The sequence below is a fragment of the Pseudorca crassidens genome, chromosome 7, assembly GCF_039906515.1.
Source record: "Pseudorca crassidens isolate mPseCra1 chromosome 7, mPseCra1.hap1, whole genome shotgun sequence".
NCBI lineage: Eukaryota > Metazoa > Chordata > Mammalia > Artiodactyla > Delphinidae > Pseudorca > Pseudorca crassidens.
The window spans coordinates 98,377,919-98,395,896 of record NC_090302.1 but is presented as its reverse complement, the minus strand read 5'-3'; positions in this window follow the sequence as shown (position 1 = coordinate 98,395,896).

Sequence of the window (17,978 nt, the reverse complement as noted above, 5' to 3'; positions counted from 1 at the left end):
TGCCTGTCCCAGAGGTGCCTCCTTCCAGGGCTCACTCCACCGCCCCACCTGGTCAAACTCTCACAGTTTCCTCCAAGCACTGGAAAGGCTGCTACCGTCTCCTCAGGGATGTCTGGATGGGCCGTTGGTCCTGGAGATAGGCAGCCTTCACAAGGTCTCAAATTCCACCCATCAAAGCAGGCTTGCTGCCACCTGCCCTTGTTAAGGGGCTTGGCTGATGCCACCCCTGGGCTTTTTCCCAGCATCTGGGAAGAGGTCGGAAAGGCTGAACACATTAGCCCCTCAATGTCTGTGAACATTCTAGAGTAGGACCTGCTCAAGGAGATCCCCTTTCGTGAAGCCACCCTGGACAGCCCACTTGGCAGAGCCAGTCCCTCCCTGTGGGTGACAAGCAAGGTGACAGAGCCTGGACTTGGAGTAGGGAGTGGGGACTGAAGCCAGGGCTGAGTCTGAAATCTAGAATCCTGTGTGACCTTGAATATGCTCCTCAACTCTCTAGACCTTGATTTTTTTTTTTTATGTTCAAGGTAATGATTGTTTTGAGGCTTAAATAAGGAAATATAAATATAGGGTATAAAACAATGCCTGGCCCAATAAATGTGAACTAAATAAAGGAATGGATAAATGATCCTCAAATATCAGGACCAGAAAGAGCTCAGCTTTGGGGCAAACTGGAGGTGGCCCCAGTTAACAGCAGTTTTCATCTGGCTAAACCAGGAATACCTGTTAATCCTCTGGAAGGAATGGGGAAGAAACTTTCCCTGAGTCATGGGGCTTGGTTGGGGGAGGGGAAGATTATGGATAGGAAAAAGAGGAAAAGGATGATCCAAAAGCTCATTGCCAAAAAAATGTAAAAAATCAAAACAAAACACCTCACAGACATAGAGAACAGACTTGTGGTTGCCAAGGGGGAAGCAGGGGAGGGCAGGAGGTATGGATTGGGAGTTTGGGATTAGCAGATGTTAACTAGTATATATAGGGTGGATAAAAAACAAGGTCCTACTATATAGCATAGGGAACTATATTCAATATCCTGTGATAAACCATAATGGAAAAGAAAATGAAAAAGAATAACTGAATAGAAGAGTAACTGACTCACTTTGCTGTAGAACAAAAATTAACACAACATTGTAAATCAACTGTACTTCACTAAATTTTTTTTTTTAAATAACCTCTGTTCAGTATCCTTCAATGGCTCCCACTCATCCAGATCTGAATTACTCAACCAGCATTTGAGGGCCCCCTTGGTTTGACCCAATCTAACTCCTCACCCTGATTTCTCTTCCTCCTCACCCACATCCCTCATCTCCTCTGGACCAGTCTGCTCATCAGTACCTGGATAGGCCTAGCACATTTCAGGGGTGCAGGAAAACAAACACTCAAGGCCCTGCAGCTCCTTCTCACCTTCACATGGGCTCTCAGGGATCTCTTTCTTCCTCCAACTTAGTACTTTGCTTCCCCACTCATTTTATCCCTCTTTAATGTCACTTTTCAAATATGAGGCTGAGTCTCTGCAACTAGAATGTAAGCTCCACAGGGACAAGAATATGTGTGTGTGCTTATTTTTACATTTATATGTGAATATCTATGTATTGAAGAACACTGACCTATCTATATACTTATGTCTATATCCATTTTTATATCCATATCAATATCCAGATATAGGTAGATATTGAGCTGGAGATAGACATAGAGACAGAGATAGAGATAGAGACACAGAATGGCCACAAGAACAACCTCTCCACCCTGTGTGCATTCCTCTTTATATAAGACTTTTCTCCACCCATCAAAAAATGGCATCTATGTCTCCTTTCCTTGAACCTTCGCTGGCCCTGTGACTTGCTTTGACATCTAGACATGACAACTAGAATACGACAGATGTGACATTGTATGCCTTCCTAGCAAGGTCTCAAGAGCATTTACAGCTTCCATTCTCACTTGCTGAGATTACAATTCCGCTCCTGCCATGTGGCAAAGGCTGAGCTAGCCTTCTTGATGATCAGAGATCATGTGCAGAAAGAAGCCTGGATGACAGCCACACCGACAACCAGACATGTGAGTGAGGCCATCCTAGACACCCCGAGATCCAAGGAGCCACCAAATGACTGCAAAAATACTTGGTCAACACTAGCAAAAAGAGGCCCAAAGAGGCAGAACTTTCCTTGGAGGGCATGGTCGGGGAGATGCAGCCTGGGAGGATGGAAGGGTTGGGCTCCCTACCCCTGCACATGGGTGAGCCGAGTCTCCATCAGTCAGCCATGTGGCTGACAGGGTCTTGGTGTTCTGGCTGGATGTCAGGCCAGTGCCTCTGAGGTGGGAGAGCTGAGTTCAGGACACTGGTCCACCAGAGACCTCCTGTCTCCATGTAAAATCAAATGACAAAAGGTCTCCCAGAGATCTCCATCTCAATGCTAAGAGCCAGCTCCACTCAACAACCAGCAAGCAACAGTGCTGGACACCCTATGCCAAACAACTAGCAAGACAGGAACACAATCCCAACCATTAGCAAAGAGGCGGCCTAAAATAATAAGTTCACAGACACCACCAAACACACCACAAGATGCAGTCCTGCCCACCAGAAAGACAAGATCCAGGCTCATCCACCAGAACACAGGCACCAGTCCCCTCCACAAGGAAGCCTATGCAACACACTGAACAAACCTTAGCCACCAGGGACAGACACCAAAGACAATGGGAACTATGAACCTGCAGCCTGTGAAAAGGAGAGCCCAAACACAGTAAGTTAAGCAAAATGAAAAGACAGAGAAACACAAAGTAGAGGAAGGAGCAAGGAAAAAACCCACCAGACCAAACAAATGAAGATGAAATAGGCTGTCTACCTGAAAAAGAATTCAGAGTAATGATAGTAAAGGTGATCCAAAATCTTGGAAATACAATGGAGAAAATACAAGAAAAGTTTAACAAAGACCTAGAAAAACTAAAGAGCAAACAAACAATCATGAGCAACACAATAAATGAAATTAAAAATTCTCTAGAAGGAATCCATAGCAGAAAACCTGAGGCAGAAGAAGGGATAAGTGACCTGGAAAATAAAATAGTGGAAATAACTACCACAGAGCAGAATAAAGAAAAAAGAATGAAAAGAATTGAGGACAGTCTCACAGACCTCTGGGACAACATTAATTGCACCAACATTTGAAATAGTGGTCACAGAAGAAGAAGAGGAAAAGAAGGGGACTGAGAAAATATTTGAAGAGATTATAGCTGAAAACTTCCCAAATATGGGAAAGAAAATAGTCAATCAAGTCCAGGAACCACAGAGGGTCCCATACAGGAAAAATCCAAGGAGAAAAACACCAAGACATATAATAATCAAACTATCAAAAATTAAATACAAAGAAAAAAATATTAAAAGCAACAAGGGAAAAACAACAAAAAACATACAAAGTAATCCCCATAAGCTTAACAGCTGAACTTTCAGCAAAAACTCTGCAAGCCAGTAGAGAGTGGCAGGACATATTTAAAGTGATGAAAGGGAAAAACCTACAACCAAGATTACTCTACCCAGCAGAGATCTCATTCAGATTTGACAGAGAAATTAAAACCTGTCCAGACAAGCAAAAGTTATGAGAATTCAGCACCACCAAACCAGCTTTACAACAAATGTTAAAGGAACTTCTCTAGGGAGGAAACAAAAGACAAGGAAAATACCTACAATAACAAACCCAAAACAATTAAGAAAATGGTAATAGGAACATACATATCAATGACTACCTTAAATGTAAATGGATTAAATGCTCCAACCAAAAGACATAGACTGGCTAAATGCATACAAAAACAAGACCTGTATATATGTTGCCTACAAGAGACCCATTTCAGACCTAGGGACACATACAGACTGAAAGTGAGGGGATAGAAAAAGATATCCATGCAAATGGAAATCAAAAGAAAGCTGGAATAGCAATTCTCATATCAGACAATATAGACTTGAAAATAAAGACTATTACAAGAGATAAAGAAGGACACTACATAATGATCAAGGAATCAATCCAAGAAGACGATATAACAATTGTAAATATTTATGCACCCAACATAGGAGCACCTCAAAACATAAAGCAAATGCTAACAGTCATAAAAGTGGAAATTGACAGTAACATAATCATATTAGGGGACTTAAACACCCAACTTCCACCAATGGACAGATCATCCAAAAGGAAAATAAAAAATGAAACAGAAGCTTTAAATGACACATTACACAAGATGGATTTAATTGATATTTCTAGCACATTCCATCCAAAAAAACAGAATATACTTTCTTCTCAAGTGCTGATGGAACATTTTCCAGGGTAGATCATATCTTGGGTCACAAATCAAGCCTTGGTAAATTTAAGAAAATTGAAATGGTATCAAATATCTTTTCTGACCACAACACTATGAGACTAGATATCAATTACAGGAAATAATATGGAAAAAATACAAACATATGGAGGCTAAACAATACACTACTAAATAACCAAGCAATCACTGAATAAATCAAAGAGGAAATCAAAAAATACCTAGGAACAAATGACAATGAAAACAAAATGACTCAAAACTTACGGGATGCAGCAAAAGCAGTTCTAAGAGGGAAGTCTATAGCAATACAATCCTACCTCAGGAAACAAGATACATCTCAAATAAACAACGGAACCCTAAACCTAAAGCCATTAGAGAAAGAAGAACAAAAAAATCTGAAAGATAGCAGGAAGAAAGAAATCATAAAAATCAGATCAGAAATAAATGAAAAAGAAATGAAGGAAACAATAACAGAGATCAATAAAACTAAAAGCTGGTTCTTTGAGAAGATAAACAAAGTTAGTAAACCGTTAGCCAGACTCATCAAGAAAAAATGGGAGAAGACTCAAATCAATAGAATTAGAAATAAAAAAGGACAAATAACAACTGACACTGCAGAAATACAAAGGATCATGAGAGATTACTACAAGCAACTCTACACCAATAAAATGTACAACCTGGAAGAAATGGACAAATTCTCAGAAAAGCACAACCATCCGAGAATGAACCAGAAAGAAATAGAAAATATAAGCAGACCAATCAAGGCTCTGAAACTGAGACTGTGATTTTAAAATCTTCCAACAAACAAAAGCCCAGGACCAGATGGCTTCACAGGCGAATTCTATCAAACATTTAGAGAAGAGCTAACACCTATCCTTCTCAAATTCTTCCAAAACATAGCAGAGGAAAGAACACTCCCAAACTCCTTCTGTGAGGCCACCATCTCCCTGATATCAAAACCAGACAAAGATTTCACAAAGAAAGAAAACTACATGCCTATATCACTGATGAACATAGATGTAAAAATGCTAAACCAAATACTAGCAAACAGAGTCCAACAGCACATTAAAAGGATCATACACCATGATAAAGTGGGGTTTATCCCAGGAATGCAAGGATTTTTCAATATACACAAATCAATCAATGTGATAAGCTATTTTCACAAATTGAAGGAGAAAAACCGTATGATCATCTCAATAGTTTCAGAAAAAGCTTCTGACAAAATTCAACACCCAGTTATGATAAAAACCCTCCAGAAAGTAGGCATGGAGGGAACTTACCTCAACATAATAAAAGCCATATATGGCAAACCCACAGCCAACATCATTCTCAATGGTGAAAAACTGAAACCATTTCCTCTAAGATCAGGAACAAGACAAGATTGTCCACTCTCAAGACATAGTTTTGGAAGTCCTAGCCATGGCAATCAGAGAAGAAAAAGAAATAAAAGGAATCCAAATCAGAAAACAAGAAGTAAAGCTGTCACTGTTTGCAGATGACATGATACTATACATAGAGAATCCTAAAGATGCTACCAGAAAACTACTAGAGCTAATCAATGAATTTGGTAAAGTAGCAGGACACAAAATTAATGCACAGAAATCTCTTGCATTCCTATACACGAATGATGAAAACTCTGAAAGAGAAACTAAGGAAACACTCCCATTTACCATTGCAGCAAAAAGAATAAAATATCTAGAAATAAACCTACCTAAGGAGACAAAAAACCTCTATGCACAAAACTATATGACACTGATGAAAGAAATTAAAGACGATACAAACAGATGGAGAGATATACCATGTTCTTGGATTGAAAGAATGAACATTGTGAAAATGACTATACTACCCAAAGCAATCTACAGATTCAGGGTAATCCCTATCAAACTACCAATGGCAATTTTCACAGAACTAGAACAAAAAAGTTTACTATTTGTATGGAAACACAAAAGACCCCGAATACCCAAAGCAATCTTGAGAAAGAAAAATGGAGCTGTAGGAATCAGGCTCCTGACTTCAGACTATAATACAAAGCTACAGTAATCAAGACAGTATGGTACTAGCACAAAAACAGAAATATAGATCAATGGAACAGGATAGAAAGCCCAGAGATAAACCCACGCACATATGGTCACTTTATTTTTAATAAAGAATGCAAGAATATACAATGGAGAAAAGACAGCCTCTTCAATAAGTGGTGCTGGGAAAGCTGGATAGCTACATGTTAAAGAATGAAATTAGAACACTCCCTAACTCCATACAAAAAAATAAACTCAAAATCAATTAAAGACCTAAGTGTAAGGCCTGACACTATAAAACTCTTAGAGGAAAACATAGGCCGAACACTCTATGACAAATCACAGTAAGATCCTTTTTGACCTACCTCCTAGAAAAATGGAAATAAAAACAAAAATAAACTAATGGAACCTAATGAAACTTAAAAGCTTTTGCACATCAAAGGAAAACATAAACAAGACGAACAGACAACCCTCAGAATGGGAGAAAATATTTGCAAATGAAGCAACTGACAAGGGATTAATCACCAAAATTTACAAGCAGCTCATGCAGCTCAATAACAAAAAAACAAACACCCAATCCAAAAATGGGCAGAAGACCTAAATAGACATTTCTCCAAAGAAGATATACAGATGGCCAACAAACACATGAAAGGATGCTCAACATCAGTAATCATTAGGGAAATGCAAATCAAAACTACAATGAGGTATCACCTCATACCAGTCAGAATGGCCATCATCATAAAATCTAGAAACAATAAATGCTGGAGAGGGTGTGGAGAAAAGGGAACCCTCTTGCACTGTTGGTGGGAATGTAAATTGATACAGCCACTATGGAGAACAATATGGAGGTTCTTTAAACAACTAAAAATAGAACTACCATATGACCCTGCAATCCCAAGACTGGGCATATGTCCTGAGAAAAGCATAATTCAAAAAGTCATGTACCACAGTGTTCACTGAAGCTCTATTTACAATAGCCAGGATATGGAAGCAACCTAAGTGTCCATCTACAGATGAATGGATAAAGAGGATGTGGCACAATATATACAATGGAATATTACTCAGCAATAAAAAGAAACGAAATTGAGTTTTTTGTAGTGAGGTGGATGTACCTAGAGTCTGTCACACAGAGTGAAGTAAACCAGAAAGAGAAAAACAAATACCGTATGCTAACACATATATATGCTAACACATATATAAATATATATATATATATAGTTTTGAAGATCCTAGGGGCAGGACAGGAATAAAGATGCAGACATAGGGAATGGACTTGAGGACATGGGGAGGGGGAAGGGTAAGCTGGGACGAAGTGAGAGAGTGGCATGGACATATATACACTACCAAATGTAAAATAAATAGCTAGTGGGAAGTAGCCACATGTCACAGAGAGATCAGTTCAGTGCTTTGTGACCACCTAGAGGGGTGGGATAGGGAGAGTGGGAGGGAGATGTAAGAGGGAGGAGATATGGGGATATATGTATATGTATAGCTGATTCACTTTGTTATAAAGCAGTAACTAACACACCATTTTAAAGCAATTATACTCCAATAAAGTTGTTAAAAGAAAAAGAAATTAAGCATTAAATTTTATAATCCCCAGATTTAAAATATTTTAGCCTCTTAAAATTATATTATTAATTTTCAATGTAAGTAACATTGAAGGAATGTGGAAAGAAACAAACCTATACTCCTTCATTCTAATGCTACTATTTTTACTTTTGGTGTGAATTTCCCAGTAGTTTTCCTCATGAATACGTATTTTTTGATACCTGTTATGCAATTCTGAATTGTATTTTAAATATCATGTCTTATAAATGCAACGTGTATTAATTATAGAAAGTTTCAATATGTAAATAAGAAAAAAAGAAACAAAACCCATCTGTAATTTTATCTCCCACTTTATGATTTTGAGGTAAATCCTTTGAGCTTTTTTCACATGGGACCATATTGTATGTAAAATTTTATAATCTACTTTATTCTACTTCTTAGTGTACAACGAATATGTTCCATATCCTCTAACATTATTTCTAATGAATACAAATTTTATTTTATGATTATGGCACAGTTACTGAAATCTCGCTTTTTTTGGCCATTATAAATAATATTTAATTGACCAACTTTGTAGTACACATTTTGGCAAGTTCACAGTTATTTCCTAGAGTAAATTCCTAGCATGATGGTCACTCATATCCTTTTGATCATCTTTACTTATTTTTTCTTCTTGTTTTATTAATATATAATTGATATACAGCCCTGTGTAAGTTTAAGGGGTGTATAGAATAATGATTTGACTTAAATACATCATGAAATGATTACCAAAATTAGTTTAGTGAACATCCATCATTTCTTATAGACATAAAATTAAAGAAATAGAAAAAAAAAATTTTTTCCTTGTGATGAGAACTCAGGATGTACTCTCTTAACAACTTTCATATATAACATACAGCAGTGTTGATTATATTTACCATGTTGTACATTACATCCCTACTACTTATTTGTCTTATAACTGGAAGTTTCTACCTTATGACTAACTTCATGCAATTCCTCCCTGCCCCGCCTTCCCGCCTCTGGTAACCACAAACCTAATTTCTTTTTCTATGAATTTGTTTTGAAGTATAATTGGCCTACAGCACTATGTTAGCTTCTGGCACACAACATAGTGTTTCACTATTTCCATATATTTCAAATGATCATCATGAAAAGTCTAGTTATCATCTGTCACCATGCAAAGATACTAAATAATTATTGACTATATTCCCCACACTGTACATTTCATACTTGTGACTCATTTATTTTATAACTGGTAGTTTGTATCTCTTAATTTCCCTCACTTATTTCTCTCATCTTCCCAACTCCCCATCCCTACCCCCTGGACAATCACCTGTTTGTTGTCTGTGTCTATGATTTTGTTTCTGTTTTGTTATGTTTGTTATTTGTTTTTGCTTTTTAGATTCCACATATAAGTGAAATCATACGGTGTTTGTCTTTCTCTGTATGACTTATTTCACTTAGCTTAATACCCTCTGGGTCTACCCATGTTATCACAAATGGCAAGATTTTGTTCTTTTTTATGACTAATATTTTGTTGTGAATGTGTATGTATATTTGTGTATATACATATATATTTTTTAAATTAATTTATTTATTTAAAAAAAAGTGTCAGTTACCACAATGTTCACTGCAACTCTATTTACAATAGCCAGGACATGGAAGCAACCTAAGAGTCTGTTGACAGATGAATGGATTAAAAAAAGATGTGGCACATATATACCATGGAATATTACTCAGCCATGAAAGAAATGAAATTGAGTTATTTGTAGTAAGGTGGACAGACCTAGAGTCTGTCATACAGAGTGAAGTAGGTCAGAAAGAGAAAAACAAATACCATATGCTAACACATATATATGGAATCTAAAAACAAAAAAAATAGTTCTGAAGAACCTAGGGGCAGGAGAGGAATAAAGATGCAGACATAGAGAATGGACTTGAGGACATGGGGAGAGGGAAGGGTAAGCTGGGACAAAGCACCAAGTTTGGGGGGAGTATAAAGCAAAGATATTAATATAGGTGTATGTGGTTTCATGTGTCTGTGAGAATAACTGAATGCTATGCAGATATTGGCATCAGAATTAGTTAAGTGAGCCAGATAGAGAAAGACAGATATAATATGATATCATTTATATATGGAATCTTAAAAAAGAATGGACTTGAGGATATGGGGAGGGTGAAGGGTAAGCTGTGACAAAGCAAGAGAGAGACATGGACATATATACACTACCAAACGTAAGGTAGATAGCTAGTGGGAAGCAGCCGGATAGCACAGGGAGATCAGCTCTGTGCTTTGTGACTGCCTGGAGGGGTGGGATAGGGAGGGTGGGAGGGAGGGAGAGGCAAGATGGAAGAGATATGGGAAAGTATGTATATGTATAACTGATTCACTTTGTTATAAAGCAGAAACTAACACACCATTGTAAAGCAATTATACTCCAATAAAGATGTTAAAAAAAAAAGATACAAATGGACTTATTTACAAAACAGAAATAGACCCACAGACATAGAAAACAAACATATGGTTACCAAAAGGGAAATGGGGGAGGGATAAATTAGGAATTTGGGATTAGCAGATACAAACTACTGTATATAAACTAGATAACCAACAAGGACCTACTGTATAGCACAGGGAACTATACCTAATATTTTGCAATAGCCTATAAGGGAAAGGACTCTGAAAAAGAATAGATCTATACATATATATATGTATAACTGAATCATTGTGCTGTACACCTGAAACTAACACAACATTGTAAATCAACTATACTTCAATAAAACAATTTTTTAAATAGTGGTTTAAAAAAGAATTAAATGAATGAATGGATGAGTTCAAAGCCTTAATATATTCCACTTCTAGATTTTGACTTCTGAGTCCATTAGTATAGAATTTGTTTGGTGGAGCTGACTTTCCCCCTCTCTCTTTTCTCTCAGCAAGAGAAAAGAGTAATTGGGACTTGAAAGAAATTTACCTGCTTCTTAGGAACGTCAGGGATGAAGAGGAAGGGCCCAGCCCATTGGATTTTCTTCAATGCATGAAAGCCTCCAAGGTGTGGTGTCACGAAAATGAACCAGAAACCAGGAAATGGCTGCTGGGGGCCTAATTTTACCCCTCATTGGCTGTGTCCTTGAACATGATCAGTTTCCTCTCTCTGGGCCTCAGTTTCCCTCTCTGTAAGTGAAAGCTTCAGTTAGAGAGCCTGAAGGTCCTCTCTCGTCCGTAACATTACCCAAGTTGTTGCTGAGAATGTTTTAACCCTTTTCATTCACCCCATGAAATGTTGCTTTGAGGACTAGTTTCCAATTAGCATTATTTGGATGCCTCTGTCTTTGGGGGGACAGAAAATAGGACTCAGAAAAGGGAGCTGAGACCCCTTAGATTCTACCATAAAGCAGAAGGAGAGCCTCAGTTAGGATATAGGCACAAGAGCTGCATTTTGGACATTGGCTCGGACACCTGGGTTACACTGGGTCTCATATCTTGAATGCTTATGTAGTCTGGCTAGCAAACTTCAGCTGGAATTTGCAGGGGATGATGGTTTATAAGAAGATCCTGAGTAGGCTTCAGAAACAGTTATGGGAAAAGATGACTCTTCATCTTATGTAAGTCTGATTGGAATGCTCAGAGGACAAATCATGCCTGCCTTCTCCACCCTCCATCTATTGCCATCACTTTTCTGATGATGATTATGGCCAGCCATTATGGAAGGTCTGTCTTCCCAGCCACCTTACACCGGAGACATTATTTACGTCACTTTAAATGGGAAGAAATCGAAACTCAGAAAAATTGTGAAGTGTTCCGTAATTAAGAAACTTAAAGCCAAGGAGTAAAGCCAAATGTATCTGATTCAAAAACACAACATTTTTCACCATATCATACAGTTCTTGGCACCATCCAGAGTCTTCTGTTTCCTGCCGAGCTAAGGCCAAGAGAAGACAGGGACTTTCACAGAAGAACATGCTTAGCACCTAAGTCAGAGGGCTGTTGTGAGAACTGAGGGCTATGAGTGGGACCATCCTGATGTGGCTGTTTCATATCCACCTTGCCCAGAACCTGGATTACATCCACTTCATCCCAAATTCTATCCCTCAAGAATATTGAGATACTGTATAATTCCAGTGAATAAAGATACATAAATGGCTACAGAAGCTTGGAGTCTCTGTCTGAAGCCTCCTAAAATATGGCTTCAGTCCCTCCCCCCGAACCAAAAGCAGTCAGAGAATCACTATATATTGGGCACATGGAGAAGGAAATATAGGGCACAGTCCTTAACCCAAGGGAGCGTAACCTCCAGTCAACATAAAAACACTCAAAACATAAGTGCAGAGCTTTGTGGTACTAACTTACACTACAAGATGAATGAGAAAAGAAAGATCCTGAAGGACTGGAAGGAAAAGAGCAGTTTTCATGGAACAAAAAGAGTTTGAACTGAGCCTTGAAGGAAAAAGTGTTTGGGCCAGAGAAGAAGGAAGGGCCTACTTAGCAGTGGGAACAGCATGAGGGAAAGCCTGGTGGGGAGGAATGACCAGGCTTATGGGGAGGATAGTAGGATATAAACCTCCTGGGGTCTGGGACCTAGCAGGAGGAAACTGTGAGTGGCCCCATAGTGGGAGGGAAAGCCAGAGGTCAGCAAATGGGAGATGTTTGACACCCAGGCCCCATCCACCCATCCATCTCACTTTCTAGCATGTGCACGTGCGTGCGCGCGCGCGCGCACACACACACACACACACACACACACACACACACACGCTTTGTGTTTGTTCCTGTCAGAAACCAGCCTGTGAGATTGCTATGGATTCCAGAGGAGGGTGGAGAGGACCAAGATAGCAGATTGTTAAGGCTCTAATTACATATCTTTGAGGTGGAAATCTAGTGAAACCACAGACTTGGAACAACATAAAAGTGCATAAAACATCCTCCTCCATTCATTATGCAAGCGAATTGCTCATTTGTGGAGTCTAGATTACAGTAGAGACCTTATAAATTGAGAAGATGGTGTTTTATGGATCTCCATATGCACTAGCACATTCTCATCACGAAGAGCACACCTGTTGTATGCAGCTGAACCAGTGCATGCGGTGGGTCCCCCACCCGCTGAGAGATGGCCTCCCAGTGCCGCTCACCTCCAGGAGCGATGAGGAAGGACCAGGACCAAGAGGAGCTCCCCGAGAGGACACGGCATAGAACCATCCTGAGCTCGCAGGGAAAAACTTCCACTGAAGAGTCATTTATTATGATTAAAAATAATACAAATCTTTAAGATTGTCATATTGGGGGCAAAAAAGGACTTAGAAAAAGGAGTTGATACTTAGTGGCTAACAGAGTCATCTATTTGTGATTCAAGGGATTCCCTGGAAACGGGGTCCCCCAATTAAAAACAATCTTGAATCAAACTCACTTTAGTTTTTCTTTTTTTATATTTTATTATCTGCTTTCTTTTTCCTTTACATAAAATTGCTTTGAGGAATGATTAAGTCTCAAGAAGAACATTTCTCAAAGTATGTTCTTGTGGAATACTAGTTTACAAGGAAAAAAAAATGTTTGGTGGTTAAATACATTTGGGAAATTTTAAATTAAATTCATGCCCCATCGATACTACTTCCCTTTGAATGTATATGAACATTAACATTAATGTGTTAAAGGCTCTCAAAAGTCTTGCAATAAAGAAATTTAAATTTGTTTAATTTTACTCAGTGTTTCTAAAATTTAAGTAATCAAGAAATCTGATTTTTTTTGTTAGTTTGCTTTGTTTTTGTTTGTTTGTTTACAAAACATCTATTATCATCCTGAGCAACCAGTGTTTTATACATAAAGCTTTGAGAAATAATTACTTTTGGGGCTGGTTTTCCAGTTTCTGTCTTTGGATATAAATTTGAAAATTTTTCAGTGATTTTTCAAGACCTATTGCTTGATCCTTTTGTTTTAGTGCATCCTGGTAATGTTCTGTCCTAATCTTATTATATAGAGTTGCATTACTTACTCATAAAGAGATTCAATGACCAGGTTTCTGGGTGGAACTAGGTGACTTTTGAATCACAGGTTTCCGGAGACTTAAAAAGTCACATCCTTGTCCCCAGAGAGGGATATAGAATCAGAGTGCTCCGGTCAGAGGCACTCAGCACACCTGGGTACAAAAGGGGAGACGTATTAGAGTGTCCTGTGTATATATGTTTAAAAATGATGGTGAAACGGAAAACAACACAAAAGTCCATCCATTGAAAAATGGATAAACAAGCTGGTATATCCATACAGTGGAATGCTACCCATCTATTGAAAGGGTAAACCATGATGCAGACAACAACTTGAATGAATCTCAACATTATCATGTTGAATATAAGTACATACTATACAATTCACGCATATAAAATTCTAGGAAATACAGACTAAGCTATAGTGAAAGAAAACAGATCAGGGGTAGCCTGGGGAATGGGAGTAGAGGCAGGGAAGGGACACCAGGAAATCTTTAGACGTGGGTAATGAAAATGTTTGTTATCTTAATTGTGGTGATGATTTTATGGCTGTACACATACATCAAAACATTAACCTGTATACTTACATATGTATGGTTTATTGCATATAAGCAATATCTCAAAAGAATTCCAAAAATAAATTTAAATAAATAAAATGAAATAAATAAGAGATTCTGAAATTTTCTCCAGGAAAAAAAAAAAATGATGAGCTATCTGTGCCTGGCTTGCCTCTGATTAATGTTTCTGGTCATCAGTGGTTTTCAGATGATCAAAGTTGGTAAACAGATGAGTGAATGAGTTCAGGGCCTTGATAGGCTCCATTTGTAGACATTGCCTCCTAAGTCCCTTTATAGACCATTCAGGCAAACGGAACTCTGTTTTTCTGTCATTATTTTCTCATCGATGGAAGAGGCCTTCAAAGAATTTCTTCTGGTTCCTAGAAACTTCAGGGATGCCAAGAAGGGACTTGTCCATTGCCGTTTCATTGATGACACAGTTTCTCCAGAGCTACTGTGGTCTAGGGGACCAGACCTCTCTGGTCCAACCTTGGCTCACCCTCACTGGCTGAGCATCCTTCGTGTGGTCATTTCCTCTCACTGTGTCTATGGGAAATCAGACACTTCAAAGATGTAACAGATTTCAAGAATTAAAAAGACAGCTCAGGACTTTCCTGGTGGCACAGTGGTTAAGAATCTGCCTGCCAGTGCAGAGGACACGGGTTCGAGCCCTGGTCCGGGAAGATCCCACATGCCGCAGAGCAACTAAGCCTGTACGCTACAACTACTGAGCCTGCGCTCTAGAGCCCATGAGCCACAACTACCGAGCCCACGTGCTGCAACTACTGAAACCCGTGCGCCTACGGCCTGTGGTCCGCACTGAGAAGCCCACACACTGCAACAGAGAATAGCTCCTGCTCGCCGCACTAGAGGAAACCCACACGCAGCAACGAAGACCCAACGCAGCCAAAAATAAAATAAATTAAAAAAAAAAAAAAAGACAGCTTACCTTGGGGAAACCAAAGCACGAAAAGAGTTTCATTTCTAAAATGAAAGGGTGGTAAAATTCCTTCTTGTTATGACATTTTATGATTCTTTGAATTTTTCTCTGCAAGTGAGAATGGCACTGTGGGAACTCTAAATGGATGGATAAGAGCTTGAAGAAGAGGAAAGAGAGATGGATGGGGACAAAAATGGGAAATGGCCACTTTGAGTGCTAGGAGGCTGGTCTTCGTAGTCGTACAGACCTTAGCTTCCCCCCAGGACAGATCTTTGACAAGCCACTGTGACCTTGAGCAAATTCACAGCTCTGAGTCTCCTCTGCAAACTAGAATTATTAGTAACTACCACATCGTTATTCTCAAAAGTAAATGAACAAAACGTTTGTAAAAATTCCCAGCGCAATGTCCATCCTATATTAGGGGTAAAACGTCATTTCATTCCCCACATTCCAGAGACAAATAGCCCATTAAGCATTTTGCTAAGAGGAGTCCCACAAGTTCACTGGCAAATATAGGTCCATGTGTCCCAAATTCTCAAAGCTGATTCAATGGCAAAGCCTGAGCTCTCCCCAAACCATGAGGCTCCTAGATCGCCATCTGTGCTTAACTGATCCGTTTAAGGCATTTTTCCCTGGTGACGCATTGCCTCTGGGAAGGACCCCACTAATGTAGCAGGGCTTTCCCCCCAGCCATGGAGTTCTTTCCTTCCATCCCCCTTCTCCAAGCTCTACAGGGCCTCTTCTGGCGTTTTGTCCTCTGCTGCCCACCACCCCCACTCCACCTTCAAACTTGCTTCCTTTCCTTCCTTCCCCCTCCTTGCTTTTTTTTTTTTGGTGTGGACCATTTTTAAAGTCTTTATTGAATATGTTACAATATTGCCACTGGACCGCCAGGGAAGTCCCCCTCCTTGCTTTTTAAGGGACAGCCAGGTCTCAGGCACTTCTAGGGATCAAGCTGGTGAAAACAGGTGGATGATGTCAAATAAGGGGACAGGAATTTGTGTGTCTCATTAAATTAAGTCTATTAGAGAAGGAAGGCTCTTTGGGGTGTGTATTCGTTTCCTGTGGCTTGCATCACGAAGAACCAAAGACCAGTTTGCTGAAAACAACAAGAAGCTATTTTGCCACAGTTCTGGAGGCCAGAAGTCTGAACTCAAGGTGTCAGCAGGGCTGTGTTTTCTCTGGCAGCTCAAGGGAGACTCCCCCTCGCCTTTTCCAGCTTCTGGTGGACACTGGCAATCCCTGGCTTCCTACTCTATAGACTCAACACTGTAATCCCTGCCTCTACCATGACATGGCATTTTCCCTATGGGTCTTTCTTTCCCTGAGTCTCTGTGTCCTTTCTTTTCTTATAAGGACACCAGTCATATTAGATGAACTCCTCTTAATTACACCTGCAAAGACCCTGTTTCCAAATAAGGTCACATTCTGAGGTCTGGGTGGACAATAATTTGGAGGGAGGGGGACAATATTCAATCCCATATAGGGTCCTCGGTGTCCAACCCACCCGAAGGGAATAAATCCTAGAGATTAAGGTGACTTGGTCTAGATTATAGGGCCAATTAATGGCAAAGCTAAGACTGTAGTTCAGGCCTTTTGCTTCCACATCCAGACTGATTTCTAAGGCACCTATATGTCTCTAATGAGCACCAACCTGGCTCCAAGCTCAGGGTGGGGAAGAAGGATGATTTTGTTTTTGGAGGCTTCCTGCATTGAACTAGGCTTATAATAATAATAACCAATATGCACTGGGCTTTGGAGGCATGATCTCTAATCTCTATGACAATGGTTAACACACTCAGAGAGCTCACTATGGGCCAGTCAATACTCCTAGCACTTAAATGTGTATTAACTTATTTAATCCTCCCAACAAGCTGATGTCTGAATCCAAAGCCCATACCCTTCCTCTAGCACCAAGCTGCCTTCAACAAGAACTTCGAACATGGCACTTTAGACAATGCCTCTCCATCCACACCAAAAGCCTGTGAGTGATTGAAAGCTCAGCTGGAATTTGAAAATTCCTAGTCTGGGGATGAGATAAACACACAGGACAGTTGTCTATCCAAAGGCCAGCTGTCAGGCAATTAGCTGGGAAACTTCCAAAGCCAAATCTTTAGATGTGCCTACAGATTGAGACAAGGAAGGGTCAGTTAAGCCCATTCCAGCTGATTGCTGTGGTTTCTGGCCAGGATAGCTGACAGAGGTGCATCGGCAGCCCCTGCTAGTCAAGGTGCAGATATGGGACAAATCTCTCCGGCCTGATGCAGCTCTGAGACAGGGAGGGGCAGAGAGGAGGAGAGCAGCTCAGATTTTAAGGACTGCTGTTTTGACCCCAGTGGCACCAGCTCACCGCTCCTTACATGCTGTGGGACTATGGGCAGTAATCAACTATTATCCAATGGCATCAATTAAAGCCAAGGAAAGGGCTCAGTGGGATGCACTGGCTCTCGGAGAGGGAGTGCAGAAGGAGGGGATGGCCATCTCCTCCTGGGCGTTTGGAGGTAGAAAGTGCTTTGGGATGCCATAGGGGATAAAAAAGGAAATGGCATTTCCTTTGCCTCTGCCACTCCCTTTGTAATGATAGTTCTTATTTGAGGAAAGGCATATGTGAAGGATTTGGGCTCTGGAGAGGATTTTTGAGGTCAT